Source organism: Ahaetulla prasina, chromosome 7 (genome assembly GCF_028640845.1).
Source record: "Ahaetulla prasina isolate Xishuangbanna chromosome 7, ASM2864084v1, whole genome shotgun sequence".
Classification (NCBI taxonomy): domain Eukaryota; kingdom Metazoa; phylum Chordata; class Lepidosauria; order Squamata; family Colubridae; genus Ahaetulla; species Ahaetulla prasina.
Window position 1 is genome coordinate 93,024,870 of NC_080545.1, and position 13,979 is coordinate 93,038,848.

A 13,979-nucleotide genomic window follows, 5' to 3' on the forward strand; every position below is an offset into this window, starting at 1 on the left:
CCAGACGCGGAGGAGCAGCGCTGCTGGCAGGGTTCGCCCCGCGCGAAAAAAAAACTCGCGCGTACTTTGCTCTTTGCAAACTTTTTGGTGCCGTTGGGCGATTCCCGTCTTGCTAGCCGTGGTTGCCAGGCGAGCTTGCGTTGAGGAACCCGGTCCGATCATCGGGCAAAAGGAGGCGCGTGTCGTGTGAACCGAGTCAACAGATGCGTGTCCCTTAGCAAACTTGCGCGGTTTCGCGTCACGCGTGGAAGAACGAGCCACGCACTTTCAAAGGCAAAGGCGGGATTCCCAGGACACGCCAGAGGTAAGAGCTTGGATACATTTACAAACCCCACCTTTATTATTATAAATGACGTCAGACGGTGTTCCCCTGCCAATATTCCTTCTTCCAATTTGTCTCTTCCACAACAATCTTGCGAGGTGGGTTGGATTAAGAGCGGGAGAGGGACTCTGGCCCGAGGTCATCCAGCTGGCTTTCACAAGTAGCAATCACAGCCTCCTGGTTTCCAGCCTTATCCACCAAACCAAATTCTGCTCATTTAACCATTTTACTCAGCTTATCAAGATATCAAATTCAGATGAAATTTGGAGTGGGGGGGGGAAGAAGAGGGAAAAAAAGTGTAAGGTACAGAGGAAAAAAGAAAAATGTTGACTTACAACTCTTTTTATTGCAATAGAATAAATAAGATAATAGCCTCAACTTTTTACTTTCACATATTAAAATAATGCTAGCGATTTCTATAACAACAAATTGATCCAATCAAAAAAAACACCAACACACCCCAAAGTCAGAATTTCATTTTTCCTCCATCTCAAGCACAAAATTCGGAAGCAGTTTCCAAGGAGAAACAAAGTTGGATACCTTTTTGATTAAGGCAGTAAATTTAGTCATCTCTGCTAGTTTCCCATCAGATTTTCCAGCCAATTAGCCATTGTGGGAATTAAATGTACATTTTTGTACATAAAGCATTCTTGCTGCTGTCAACACCTATAAAGAGCAAAGTCCCATCCCCCCCCCCAAGTTCTTTATCCACTAAACCAGGGGTCTGCAAACTTGGCTCTTTTAAGACTTGTGGACTTCAACTCCCAGAGTTCCTCAGCCAGCAAAGCTTGTGGACAGCTAAGCTGGCTGAGGAACTTTGGGAGTTGAAGTCCACAAGTCTTAAAAGAACCAAGTTTGCAGACCCCTGCACTAAACCTATCTCTTTACAGGTAGTCCTCAACTTACAACAGTTCATTTAGTGACTGTTCAAAGTTGTCCAGATTTGATATATAAATATAACAGAATAACAGAGTCGAAAGGGACCTTGGAGGTTTTCTAGTCCAACCCCCTGCCTAGGCAGGAAACCCTACACCACTTCAGACAAATCGTTATCTGACAACTTCTTAAAAACTCCCAGTGTAGGAGCATTCACAACTTCTGGAGGCAAGCTGTTCCACTGCTCAATTGTTCTAACTGTCAGGAAATTTCTCCTTAATTCTAAGTTGCTTTTCTCCTTGATGAGTTTCCACCCATTGCTTCTTGTCCTGCCCTCGGGGGCTTTTGGATTTAAATAAAAAATTGGATATAAATAAATATTTATTTTATTTATCGTTTTAATAAATGAATATTATTTACTCATCCTCCCAGAGTCACTTTGGGTAGGGAGATGGGCAGCATATGAATTGAATGAATGAATGAATGAATGAATGAATGAATGAATAAATAATATGTCAGTCATGGTTTGCCATCGCCGCCTTCTGGAATGTGCTCTTAGCTTCCCAAGAGAGGGTGTCAGAGGTTTTGGCCAGAGGTGTATTGTTTCCTTTCGGTTATACAGGTTTACCTGCCTCACTGACTCACCGATCCTTAGTGGTCAGTGGAGTTTCTGTTTCCCTTCCTCTTTTCGTGCCCTTGTTCTGTTCTAATGCAGAGGAAACCCCAGCAATTTCAGTGCAATGGCAAAGAAATAAGACTTTATTCAGTGGATCCTTTCCATATGGGAGGGGCGAGTAGAAACTTTATTTCTACTCTTGAAAATGTTTTCCCCACTCTGGGATCCCCTGATTGAATCTGGGAGCTGCTCATTGTCAGTCATTCCAAATTCTAGCTGCTTTGAAATCTGTTGACCCTACCTACCAGATCTTTTGGTTGGCATTCATACATGCATCACCCAACCACTGTTAGAGTGGCTGGCTCCGCGCAAGTGCACTCTCTCTTCCAGATTGAAAATTGTAAGCCTTTCTCTGGGGCCAGAATTGGCCAACTTGTCACAGCCAATTGGCAGCGGCGAACTCACCACGGCCAACCTACCATGGCCAACTTGCCACAGCCAATTGGCAGCAGCGAACTTACCACGGCCAACCTACCATGGCCAACTTGCCACGGCCAATTGGCTGCGGCGAAGTCACCACGGCCAACTTGGCATGGCCAACTTGCCAACTCACTATGGCCAACTCACCATGGGACAACCAGCTGTGGGACAATTTAACAACTCTAATTATTTAAAATAAATAAAAATGAGTTTAATTTTTGGCCATTCACATTTCATTCGGTGCCTCCTTTTGCATCCTTTCTTTCATGTTTCTATTCCACCATTTCGTCGATATTAGTGTACCTCTTGTTCCCGCAGTGAGTTATCCCATGGCGGGTTGGCTGTGGCGAGTTGGCCATGGTGAGTTGCCTGCGGCGAATTGTCATAGACCCCTCTGGGACTTCCCTGTAGTCAGGCCAGTGTGTAAATATTCTGTGGTGAGCTGGCCTTTTAAAGCAGCAAGAATCTGAGTTTATCCGCTTTATGTTTCTTGGTGATAGGGCTAACAAGCCTGGACAATCTAATTTTCCCATTTGTTCAATATTTCCCACTTTTGTGTGTGCGCGCGTGTGCAAATTAATTAATTGTTGTTAAGACCAGAGTGTGAAGAATTGACCGGGTTCATGATTTATCTTAAGCCTTTGTCCATATCCAAAGCTGTGTTTTACACTGTGCTCCCATTGATGGTTGAGTGTATCATGCAACATCAGGTTAAATAAGCAGATCATGATTATATTCATCTTCGCTGAAGACCAGGGCTCTCCAACCTTGGTCCCTTTAAGACTTGTGGACTTCAACTCCCAGAGTTCCTCATCCAAGTCTTAAAGGGACCAAGGTTGGAGACCCCTGCTCAAGACAAAGATTAACTTTCCCCCAAAAGTAGTTTCAGGCAAGATTTCAAAAACAAAAGGAAACATCAGCCTTTTCTAAAATTAGCCAGAATAGCTTATCTTCCTGTTTGCTTTTCCGATGTAAGAATCATTTAACTTTATTTTTGAGGGCTGATCCTTTTAAAAGTGAGGCATTTATTTAGATCAGTATTTTTCAGGCAAGGTCACTTTAAGACAGGGTGGACTTCAACTCCCAGATTTCCTCATCCGGCATGGCAGGCTAAAAGGATTCTGGGAATTGGAGTCCATACCGAGCCAATAGCCTGCAGCTCTTCGCGCAAGAGGCGGAGCCTCGCCTCGCTTTTTGACTGAACATGGCAGAGGGGTTGAGAGAAAGCGCGGGAGCAGGGATCGCACCCTGCCGGCCGCCGTAGCCTCCTTGGAATGCAAAATGGCGGCCCGGCTTGGGAACGCCCTCGACGCTGCCAGGCGGCGGCGTGCGGCCAAGAGCCGAGGCTTTCCTTGGCCCGAGCCCGGCGGGCGGGGGAGCGTTGTCATGGCAGCGAGGAGTAGGTGTCACACCGGGCCACTTCCTGGTTGGAGGCCAAGGTCCCGGCCGCTGAGCTGGGAAAAGCACCACCGCGGGGCGGCGGTGGAGGCGGACGGAGACGCGGGAAGGAGGTGAAGGCCGAAGGCGGGCGAGGTGAGAGGACAGCGGGAGCTGAAGAAGCCCCCTGAGGAGCTGTTTCCACCCTCCGCTCCCCCCCCTTATGCTTTGGATCCGGCCAGTGTCGAGAGGGGCGGAGGAGGCAAAGTGGACCGTTCCATTCCTGGAAAGGGGGGGTGTCGCGGGAGGGGCTGCTTGGCCCTGGAGGCGTGGCCAAGGCCAGGACGGGCCGAAGGCGGGGAAAGCGCCCCTTTCTTCGGCATTGGGCCCTTCCCCCTTCCAGGGAGGCGTGGGGCCGGGCTGAATGTTGCCCTCCTCGTTTGGAGGAGGGGGAGGCGCCCCTGCCCTCCATTCACGGTGGGTTTGAGGAGGGGGCTGCGGGAGGGGCGCTGCGGAGGGGCAGGGGATCCTCTAAGAGGGGTCTTGGGGGAAAGAGGGGAGCAGTAGCAACTTAGTGGGGGGGGTCTGTGCCTGCCTTGCAGGGAGGGTTGGCTGGGCAGTGGGGGGGGAGGAAGTCGGCTTCTGATGGGAGGGGTCGGAGGGCTGGTTCTGCAGGAGGAGAGGGAATGATGGGGCTGGGGGCTTTCCTTCCCCCTTGCCTCCTGGGGAGGGAAAAGGCATTTTGGGGGTGTGTGTCCTTGGGGCGCTCTGAGTTTGGCTGTTTCCTAGCCAGACGTTTCATGACCCAACTAGGTGCCGTCATCCGTGCTAGTGAGGAGTGCGTAAGAGCACCAGCGGGCCTACCGTTCCTGTCCTAATGTTCCCTCTGATTGTATCCAATTCATGTAGTTATTTCATGCTTATGCTTAGAATAGAATAGAATAGAATTTTTTATTGGCCGAGTGTGATTGGACACACAAGGAATTTGTCTTGGTGCATATGCTCTCAGTGTACATAAAAGAAAAGATACGTTCATCAAGGTACAACATTTACAACACAAATGATGGTCAATATATCAATATAAATCATAAGGATTGTATATGTATATATATATATATATATATATATATATATATATATATATATATATATATACACACACACATATACACTTACATATCATATAGTTATTTCATGCTTATGCTTATATATATACTTACATATCGTATAGTTATTTCTTGCTTATGCTTATATATACTGTTGTGACAAAAAAATAAAATAAACCGAGAGCAATTATTAACGGATAAATTAACGAAAGAAATAAAAGAAAAGGAAGAGACAGAATGCTATCAAATATGGACTAAGTGGTATGGTTGGTTAGAGAACAGGAAAAGTAAATATGAACAAATGGTGGAGAAGAGAAAGTGACAAATGTATAAAATATTGTAAATGAATAAAACTAGATCTAAAGGGACGATAAAGATAAGAAAAGGGGGGGGGGGGAAATGGGGAATACCTAAAGCAGAAAGTATGTGGAACGAAACTGACATGTAAATAGAAAGCACATACTATGTGTTTGTGTTATATATGTTTGTGTTTGTAGTAAAATTAATAACATTTTTGGTAAAATAAAAAAAAAATCAATCTGAGAGCAAGCCCTGTAGCACTGATGATGTTACCTAGTTGGGTCATGAAGCGTCTGTGAGAAGTGAATATAAACTGAGAGCAAACCCGCTAGCGCTGATGATGTTACCTAGTTGGGTCGTGAAAATGTCTGGGTCAAGAAAACCACCAGGTTCAAAGAGTACCAAGGACACCCACACACACACCCACACACCCTTTCAATCCTGAGCTACAAATATTCTCTTTTATTGGGAGAAGGCTTCCTCACGAGGAGGAGGAGGAAAGGAAAAAAGGTGAAAAGTTGGGCAGGAAGGTGGACCTTTGATGAACAGACGGTCTCTGGGTTGACAGCAGGGCAATGGAAGAAGAGGGGGGCATGGCTGGGGGTGGGGGAGATTCTGGGAGTTGAAGTGCCTCCCCTCTCATTTTAAAAGACTCTGAGAATGAAAAAAAAAAGTGCTTAACACCCTCTGGATACCCTTACTTGTTTAGGAAGGAAGCTGTCCATTAGCTTTAGGGGGGAGAAGCTCCTTTCCAAAAAAACAAAAAACCCAAAACCCTCAGCAGAATTTGAGATTTTAGCTCTGGATGCTATTTGGTTTCACTTAGAAAGATGCTGACAGTTCATGTTTTTGTCCTTCCTTCCTATATGGATTTATTCCCTCCTTTGAATATGTTGCTGACTCGAATGGCTGTTTGGGAATGAGGAGCCACCAGTGCCTCACGGTATCATTTCTTAAAGTTTGGAGTGGCTTCCAGCCATTTCAACTTCTGTTGCCAAAAAAGGTCGCTCTTAAATGAAGTGGAGAGGAATTGGAGTGTGTTGTGTTAAGTTTATCGAAGAACTCTTTTAGCTTAATTCTGAGTGCTTGAAAGAGATTAATTTTGTGGTTTTTGCTCTGAAGCCTCATCTATGTTTCCTGGAGAGAGAGAGGAAGCTCCAGTAAGACACCTGGTTTTGACTAACATGCATGGGGTCAATAGGGCACATTATTGTACCGTTAAACAATACAGGTAGTCCTTGACTTACAACTGGAATTAAGGTTGTAAATTGTAGTCGTAAATTGAGGTATCACATGATTTTTTGGCAGTTTTTGTGCGGTGGCTATGAAGGAAACACTGGTCATTAAGTGAACACTGGTGGTTAAGAAAATCCCCGTGGGTGTTTTTTACTGGAAAGTGGTATAAAGCATTGAAAATTGTGGTCAAATGACCACAGGTTGCTGCAAAGAGTCATAAAGTTGAGCCAGTTGCTAAATGCCCCAAATGCAATCTCATGAACATAGGAGACATTGTGTGGCCATTGTAACTTGGAAATTGGATCGTAAGTAGCTTTTGAAAGGTCTGCGGTAATTATGAACAGTTGCTCAATGATCGTCCTAAATTGAGGACTACCTATAAAGGTAAAAGCATCCTTCAAATTGAACCGGACTCCTTGTGAATTCATGAAAGTCCATTTAAGCTTTTCTGTTCTGGCTTGTGGCCCTGGGATTGCTAGCTGGTGTCTCATCCAAAAACAATCTGTCCTAAGTCATAAAATATAAATATTAGAAGAGATTTTGGAGATCATTTAATGGACGTCATACCATCTTGGGTGATCCTGGGAGTTGAAATTCTGACATCTTAAAAAGGTTGGTGTAAGCCCCTGCCAATTGCAGGTGTCCACTGCTATATCTTTTTCTAAACTCAACCCTAAGGTTAGTAGGAGCTGCCACCTGCTATTTGAATAGAAATGTTAGTAATTTAACCTCGAAGACCTGATGATCTTCATTTTTTTCTCTGAAGGTCATGACTTGGCAGGTAGGAGATGCAGTTTGCCCTGTGACTCTTTGATATGTAAATATATTGAAACTGAATTGAGAAGAGGGAGTGTCTTTGGAAATCCTTGCTACTTGCTTCATTTGTAAGGTGTTTAGAAATAGCTATTGAATGGGTAGTGAGCATATTGTGTTAGTTGGAACTTGAAATATCTGTTGCATTTATTATAATGGAACTGGATCGATATGGCTTTTCTGCACAGCTTTCTACGTTCTGTTATTTTATTTATTTAAGGCTGCTCTTTACTTATTTGATTTTTAAGCTGCTTCAATCTTTCCTGCGCTCCTAGGGGATGTATAACATAGGTAGATAGAATTCTTTATTGGCTAAGTGGTGATTGGACACCCAAGGAATTTGTCTTTGGTTCATATGCTCTCAGTGTACATAAAAGAAAACGAATAGATTCATCAAGAATCATAAGATACAACAGTAGCTTACTAATAAGTAAGCAAATCATACTAGGAAACAAAGCAATATAAATCGTAGAGACACAAGCAACACGGTTATAGCCATAAGTTCTGGGAGTTGAAGTCCGCCAGGCTTAAAGTGGCCAAGGTTGGAGACCCCTGCTTTAGAAATAACTAAAGCATTCCTCTCCAATTTTTCACTGCAAATTCCACCGCAACATCTCGCCTGTTTTCTTAGAAAACAAACCGAAACCCCTAAAGCTCCAAGAGAAAAAAGAAAAATATATCTTGTCAGCAAAAAAAAAAAAAAAAAAGTGGGAGGAGATAGGTAATAGGAAGGATGAGAAGAATAATAGTAATACAGTCTTAGTAAATAATTTGACAGTGTTGTGGGAATTAGTTGTTTAGCAGAGTGATGGCATTCAGGAAAAAAACTGTCTTGTATCTAGTTGTTCTGTTGTGCTCTATAGCAGGTGCCTCCAACCTTGGCAACTTTAAGCCTGGCGGACTTCAACTCCCAGAATGCCCCAGCTAGCTTTGCTCCCAGAATGCTCCAGGTTTGCTGGCTGGGGCATTCTGGGAGTTGACGTCCGCCAGGCTTAAAGTTGCCAAGGTTGGAGACCTCTGTTCTATAGCGTCATATCAACATGCTAAACTAAGTTAAAAAAAATTAAAATAAAAGCAAGCGCTAGGACCCTCTTAGTGGAGCCCAAAATGTGTCTTCTGTACCACATTGTGAGACTGTGAGGCACTTTGATCAACTTTAAAAAAAAAAAAAGGTTTGCCTTATGGCTTTTATGTTATATTATTCCTAGCCACATGTTTCGTTAGCTGCCCACAGCTACTTTGGTAAGATGGACAGCTGTGTAAATTCAGTAAGTAAATAAAGCATGAGTTAATAACCCGAGAGTTATGTTCTTGGTATGGGGAGAGAAGAAATACCAAAACCAAGCAAATACAATGTCAAGGAGTGCAGGTTTACAGAGTTCCTGCCTCAGGATTAGTTATTTAAGAAAATTTATATGGCTGCCCAACTCGCTGGCGGTGACTCCAGGCAGCTTACAAAGATAAAAGTCCAATGCAGGAACAATGAAAGAGCAATAACACACAACCCCTTTGGCAACCACAATCAAATCAGCTTGATGGCCTCTGTTACACTCTGGTGGCCCCAGGCCCAGAGTCTTCAAGGCCTTGTGAAAGAGCGTTAAAGTGGGGGCAGATCTTGTCTCTGGAGTTCCACATGATGCATTATGTCGTGTTCTGCATGATGTAGAACAGGGGAGTCAAACTCAAGGCTCACAGGCCGCATCCGGCCCACTGGGTGTTTAGATTTGGCCCGCGGGGCCACCCTGGAAATAGTGAAGGACCAGCCTGCAGCCATGTGCAGCCCTCCCGAGCTCCATTTTCGCTGGCAGAGGGTTGCAGGAGGCCATTGCAGCCGAAAAGGGAGTTTGGGAGCCTGTTTTTGCTGGCAGAACGCTCGGGCCGCCACAGGCGCCCCCGAGATGAGTGATGTCAAGCTCACCCCCCCCCCCGGCCACCCCCCCCAAAGTCAGACATAACCCTGATGCGTCCCTCAATGAAATCGAGTTTGACACCCCTGCTGTAGAAGGTTTTCCTAAGTGACGACAGCGTTAAGCTTGATTTAGTCATTGCTGTTTGCCTACGCTGATGGATCAGCGTAGGTTGCAGATGGGCCGATGCGCACACCTCTCGTATCTCAACTGGGTTGAGCAGAGGTGCGCATCTTGCGTGCTGACCGTTTGATCCGACTTCTTGTCCTGTTGCATTTATATGTCTGCGAATGTTCCTTCTGGCTGGCGGACTGTCCTTTAGCCCAGGGGTCTCCAACCTGGGCAACTTTTAGTCTGGAGGACTTCAACTCCCAGAATTCTGGGAGCTTTGCTGGCTGGGGAATTCTGGGAGTTGAAGTCCTCCAGACTAAAAGTTGCCCAGGTTGGAGACCCCTGGGCTAAGGGACAGTCCGCCAGCCAGAAGGAACATTCACAGGCGCATAAATGCAACAGCTACACAACTGTCTCTGGATGACGGGCACTGATATGCAGTGATGGAAATTTTGGATTTCCTTATTTTTCGCCGTTAATGGGACCACCTGGAGAAAGGTGTTCCCCAGTGGTGAAATGTAAAATTGGTTACTACTGATTCTGTCAGTGTGGCTTGGTGGGGGGGAGGTAATGTGACTGGGTGGGCGTGGGCAACTTTTTTTTTTACTTTTAAAAGCATTTTTTCTACAACCTTTTTGGCCGAAGAGGTTGTAGAAAAAATGCTTTTAAAAGGCTCCTCTGATGATCCCAGCTGAGCCGCGCAATCATCAGAGGCTTTTTTTTTTTAACTTTTAAAAGCATTTTTTTCAGCCGAAGAAAAAATGCTTTTTAAAAATAAATAAAAAAAACCCCTCTGATGATTGTGCCGCTCAGTGGGGCATGGGGGGGGGCAGGGATTTTTGCTATTGGTTCTCCGAACCACCCGCCGCCATCGCTACCGGCTTGGGCGATCCGGTCCGAACCAGGAGCATTTCACCCCTGGTGTTCCCACTGATAAAGCAATTGATTTTGGAATTTCAACAAAAGGTCTCATTTTATAGATTTAACTTTGGATAAGTCATAAACACACACATTAGAATTAAATTAGCACAGATGTTTCTCTCCCCAAAAATGTGTTCTCTGCTATATTCTTAAGTTTGGCAGGAACAGTTTTCAAAGTGCAGAGAATCTATCATTAGCTGCCGAATCTATTTATGGCCCTCTAATGGGCAGTGAACTATACATAGGAGTAATCCTTATTTAGAAATGAAGGGAGGTTTGTTTCCTAGAGATTTGAAGCATTAATGACAATGATTTAGTAAATTCAAGATAGCTAGCCTGTATTTCTGAGAACAGTACTTAAATGGAAGATGCCTGGAAATGTGTATGAAAAGAGGCAGGGGAATAGGATTTGAGGATTTATTTCAGGCCCTGGATGTGAAAAGGAGTTGTGCATGATAGAGATTTCATTTATTTTCTGATGGATTCTACATTGGCTATAAAATCCAGTACTTTTTTTTTTTTTTGGCAAAAGTTGAGTTGTTTGGTCCTCTTGATATGTTGAGACTACATTTCCCAGAATTCCAGCCACTGAGGTAAATTGATCATTTCTGCAGCTGCTGGATCGCAGCTATCTCTTTATTTTATTTACTGGGCTTATATGGCACTCTGATTATAATTGCAGCTGAGCTGCATTCATACCTAACACAACAATTGGGTTAAAAACAAAACACACTCTCACTGTCTCTCAAAGCATCCCAGGCTCTTCTACCAACCTATCGCATATAACATTCTTCCTTGCAGTAGAGAGCACCTCAGATCTCAAAGAATAGAATAGAATAGAATTTTATTGGCCAAGTGTGATTGGACACACAAGGAATTTGTCTTGGTGCATATGCTCTCAGTGTACATAAAAGAAAAGATACGTTCATCAAGGTACAACATTTACAGCACAATTGATGGTCAATATATCAATATAAATCATAAGGATTGCCAGCAACAAGTTATAGTCATACAGTCATAAGTGGAAAGAGATTGGTGATGGGGACTGAGAAGATTAATAGTAGTGCAGATTCAGTAAATAGTCTGACAGTGTTGATGGAATTATTTGTTTAGCAGAGTGATGGCCTTCGAGAAAAAACTGTTCTTCTGTCTAGTTGCTCTGGTGTGCAGTGCTCTATAGCGTCGTTTTGAGGGTAGGAGTTGAAACAGTTTATGTCCAGGATGCGAGTGATCTGCAAATATTTTCACGGCCCTCTTCTTGATTCGTGCAGTATACAGGTCCTCAATGGAAGGCAGGTTGGTAGCAATTATTTTTTCTGCAGTTCTAATTGAAGTCTGTGTTTTTCTTGTTGGGTTGCAGAACCGAACCAGACAGTTATAGAGGTGCAAATGACAGACTCAATAATTCCTCTGTAGGAGACGACTTCCGGTGTCCAGAGGCAACGGTCGTCTGGAGGCTTCTCCTGCCCCCAGTGCCCGAATCCGGCCGCCGCCGAGGCCCCTAGGGGCCAGGTGTTCCGAAAAGGACACCTGCCGCACGGACGGCTCGCCAGGGGTCTCCCAGCCGACATACAGGACTGGGGGGACCGATGCTGGCGCGTCCTAGGCTCGGCGGGGTTTGGAGGCCACGGGCCACGGCCATTACTTTGGTCGTCGCCTGGGCCGCTGTGCCCGTGACACCGGGCTTTGGATTTATAACTGCAGCAGCCTGGTGGTGAACAGGAACGGAGAAGAATTGAGGAATGGAGAAGGAAGGGATATCGGTGGCAGTGGAGTGCTCCGAGTGCGGGGGTTTTCTCCCCTGCGGCTGGAAGGAGCACGAGTCATTCTGGAGAGAGGAGAACTTAAAATAAGAAGATTACTGGTTTTGTGGAGCTCTGGAGAGAAGAGGTGATGGAGAAATTTAGGAGGGAGGGTTTGAGGCCCCTCCTCTGGGGAACAGTGGTGGCGTCCAGCTTCCGCCTTCACTATGAGAATCTTGATGACATCACTTCCCTTCGGCTTCCTGGTTGACTAACTGTACTCTGGACTCGTTGCTCCTGTGAGTGCCCCCTGGTGGATCCGGAGGAAATTACAAGGATACTGTGCTTGCCTGAGGATTTTGAATTTTTTTTTTTTTAAATGGCAAAAGGTCAGAGACCAACTGCTGGAGAGATGGAGAGAATTCTGGAAAAGTTATCCAATATGGACAAGAAACTGGATGATTTGCAAAGAGGCCAAACGGAAATAAGAGCAGAAATTGTGACTATCCAAAAGGATTTAAAGGATACTCAACAAGTCTCAGCAGAAAACAAGCAGAAAGTGGAAGGTCTGAGGGTGAGATGCGGCAGTGCAGAAAAGAGAGGAGACGACAGGCAATGCTGTGCTTGGACTACAGATGGATAAAATGTCTTATTTCCTTAGGTTTCAAAATTTGGAAGAAGTGGACCAAGAAGATTTGAGAGATGTTGTGACTAAATTGTTGGGAGAATTTCTTGGGAGAGGTGTTGATTTCATGAATTGGGATGTGGATCGAGTTTATAGAGTTAATTCACAATATGCACGCACGCATGCAGTTCCCAGAGAGGTTCATGTCAAATTTGTGAGAAGAGAGACGAGAGATGAAATTCTTAGAAAACATAGGAGTGGGGCACTGACTTACAGGGGCAGGGAGATAGCCATTCTGAGGCAGATTCCCAGACAGGTACGTGAAATGAGAAAGAAATATTACTTTTTGTCAAGCAAATTGTACCAGAAGGGAGTAGGCTTCAGATGGCTGATGCCAGAGGGATTGATGATTTTCCGGGAGGGCATTACGAAAAAAATTAGTACAATTGCGGAGGCTACGGCCTACGTGGAGGAACACAAAGCCCTCCTGGAATCAGATGACCCAGGAATTGAAGAAGGGGAGGTTATAGACCATGGGGCGGTGGCGGCTGCCGCTGTTGTGGCCCTGGAGTTGGGTCAGGCTGAACCCAGAGTTCTGAGATCCAAAACTAGGAAGTGATAAAGATATTTGGTATTGTGTTGGTTTTCCTTATTCTCTTTTGTATGATATTCTGTTTATTCTTGACCCTTCTTTATTGCGTATGTAAGATTTGTAAACTTAGCTACTTCGTGTCACCTGCTTGCCATATGGCTGTTGTATGTGTTAAAAAATTTGAGCAAAATTCTTATCTTGGATGAGAAAAATGAAAATTTACCATACCTGATATGTATTTGTATAAACCTTTTTTGACCAATAAAAACTTTTTGAACAGAAATAATTCCTCTGTAGAATTGGATCAGCAGCTCCTTGGGCAGTTTGAGCTTACTGAGTTGGAGTTTTGATTGCTTTTTGAAAATTCAGGAGATTTAAAAGGCAAGCTATACCCAACTTTAGAAAGACCTATAGTGCGTATTTTTTTTTTAAAAAAAACCCTTACACGTTTTTTAAAAAAAAAAACCTTACACGTTACTGTTTTAATAAAAGGTCCAGTACTTCCATGGAAGTTACATTTTGCTTAAGAGACATCGCCTGAGCTAAAGTAGCACTTGCTTTCACGTTGGGTGGAGTTGCAATTAATATCTGCGGTAGCCAAACTCTGCAGGAGAAACCATTTTTAGCATCGTATAATTTGGTTTAAGTCTCTTAGGATATTTATCACGTCTGCGTTAAAATTATAGCTCAAGACAAGACACCTTGGAGCAGAATAAATGCCAAAAACAGGGCGCAGGTGTTGTGTAGTGTCCAGCAGATTATCCAAAATCTCAATTTGCAAAAAAAAAAAAAAAAAAGCCAAACCTTTCTGATGAAAGACATACTTGCTTTTACAGCAGCAATTACAGTTCCGTAACAGAAAATGCTGTATGGGAATTAATTCAATCGCTGAGCAGTCTCGTTGAGTAAAAAGGCTTTTCTGGTATTACCACATTGGACTAGAGATGGTACCACA

At 44.3% G+C, this 13,979-nt stretch overlaps 1 protein-coding gene across 3 annotated transcripts in view; it reads left to right on the forward strand.

Moving 5' to 3' along the window:
* The first annotated feature begins 103 nt into the window (after positions 1-103).
* Positions 104-13,979, forward strand: part of USP6NL (USP6 N-terminal like) — a 178,986-nt gene continuing 165,110 nt past the window's right edge. Inside the window, exon 1 of one of the 3 annotated variants that reach the window (XM_058191099.1) lies at positions 104-304. The gene's annotated coding sequence lies outside the window, so the exon portion shown is untranslated. Of the gene's footprint in view, positions 305-3,576; positions 3,828-3,980; positions 4,149-13,979 lie in introns of those variants that run through there. The other 2 variants (XM_058191097.1, XM_058191098.1) reach the window with 2 other exon arrangements.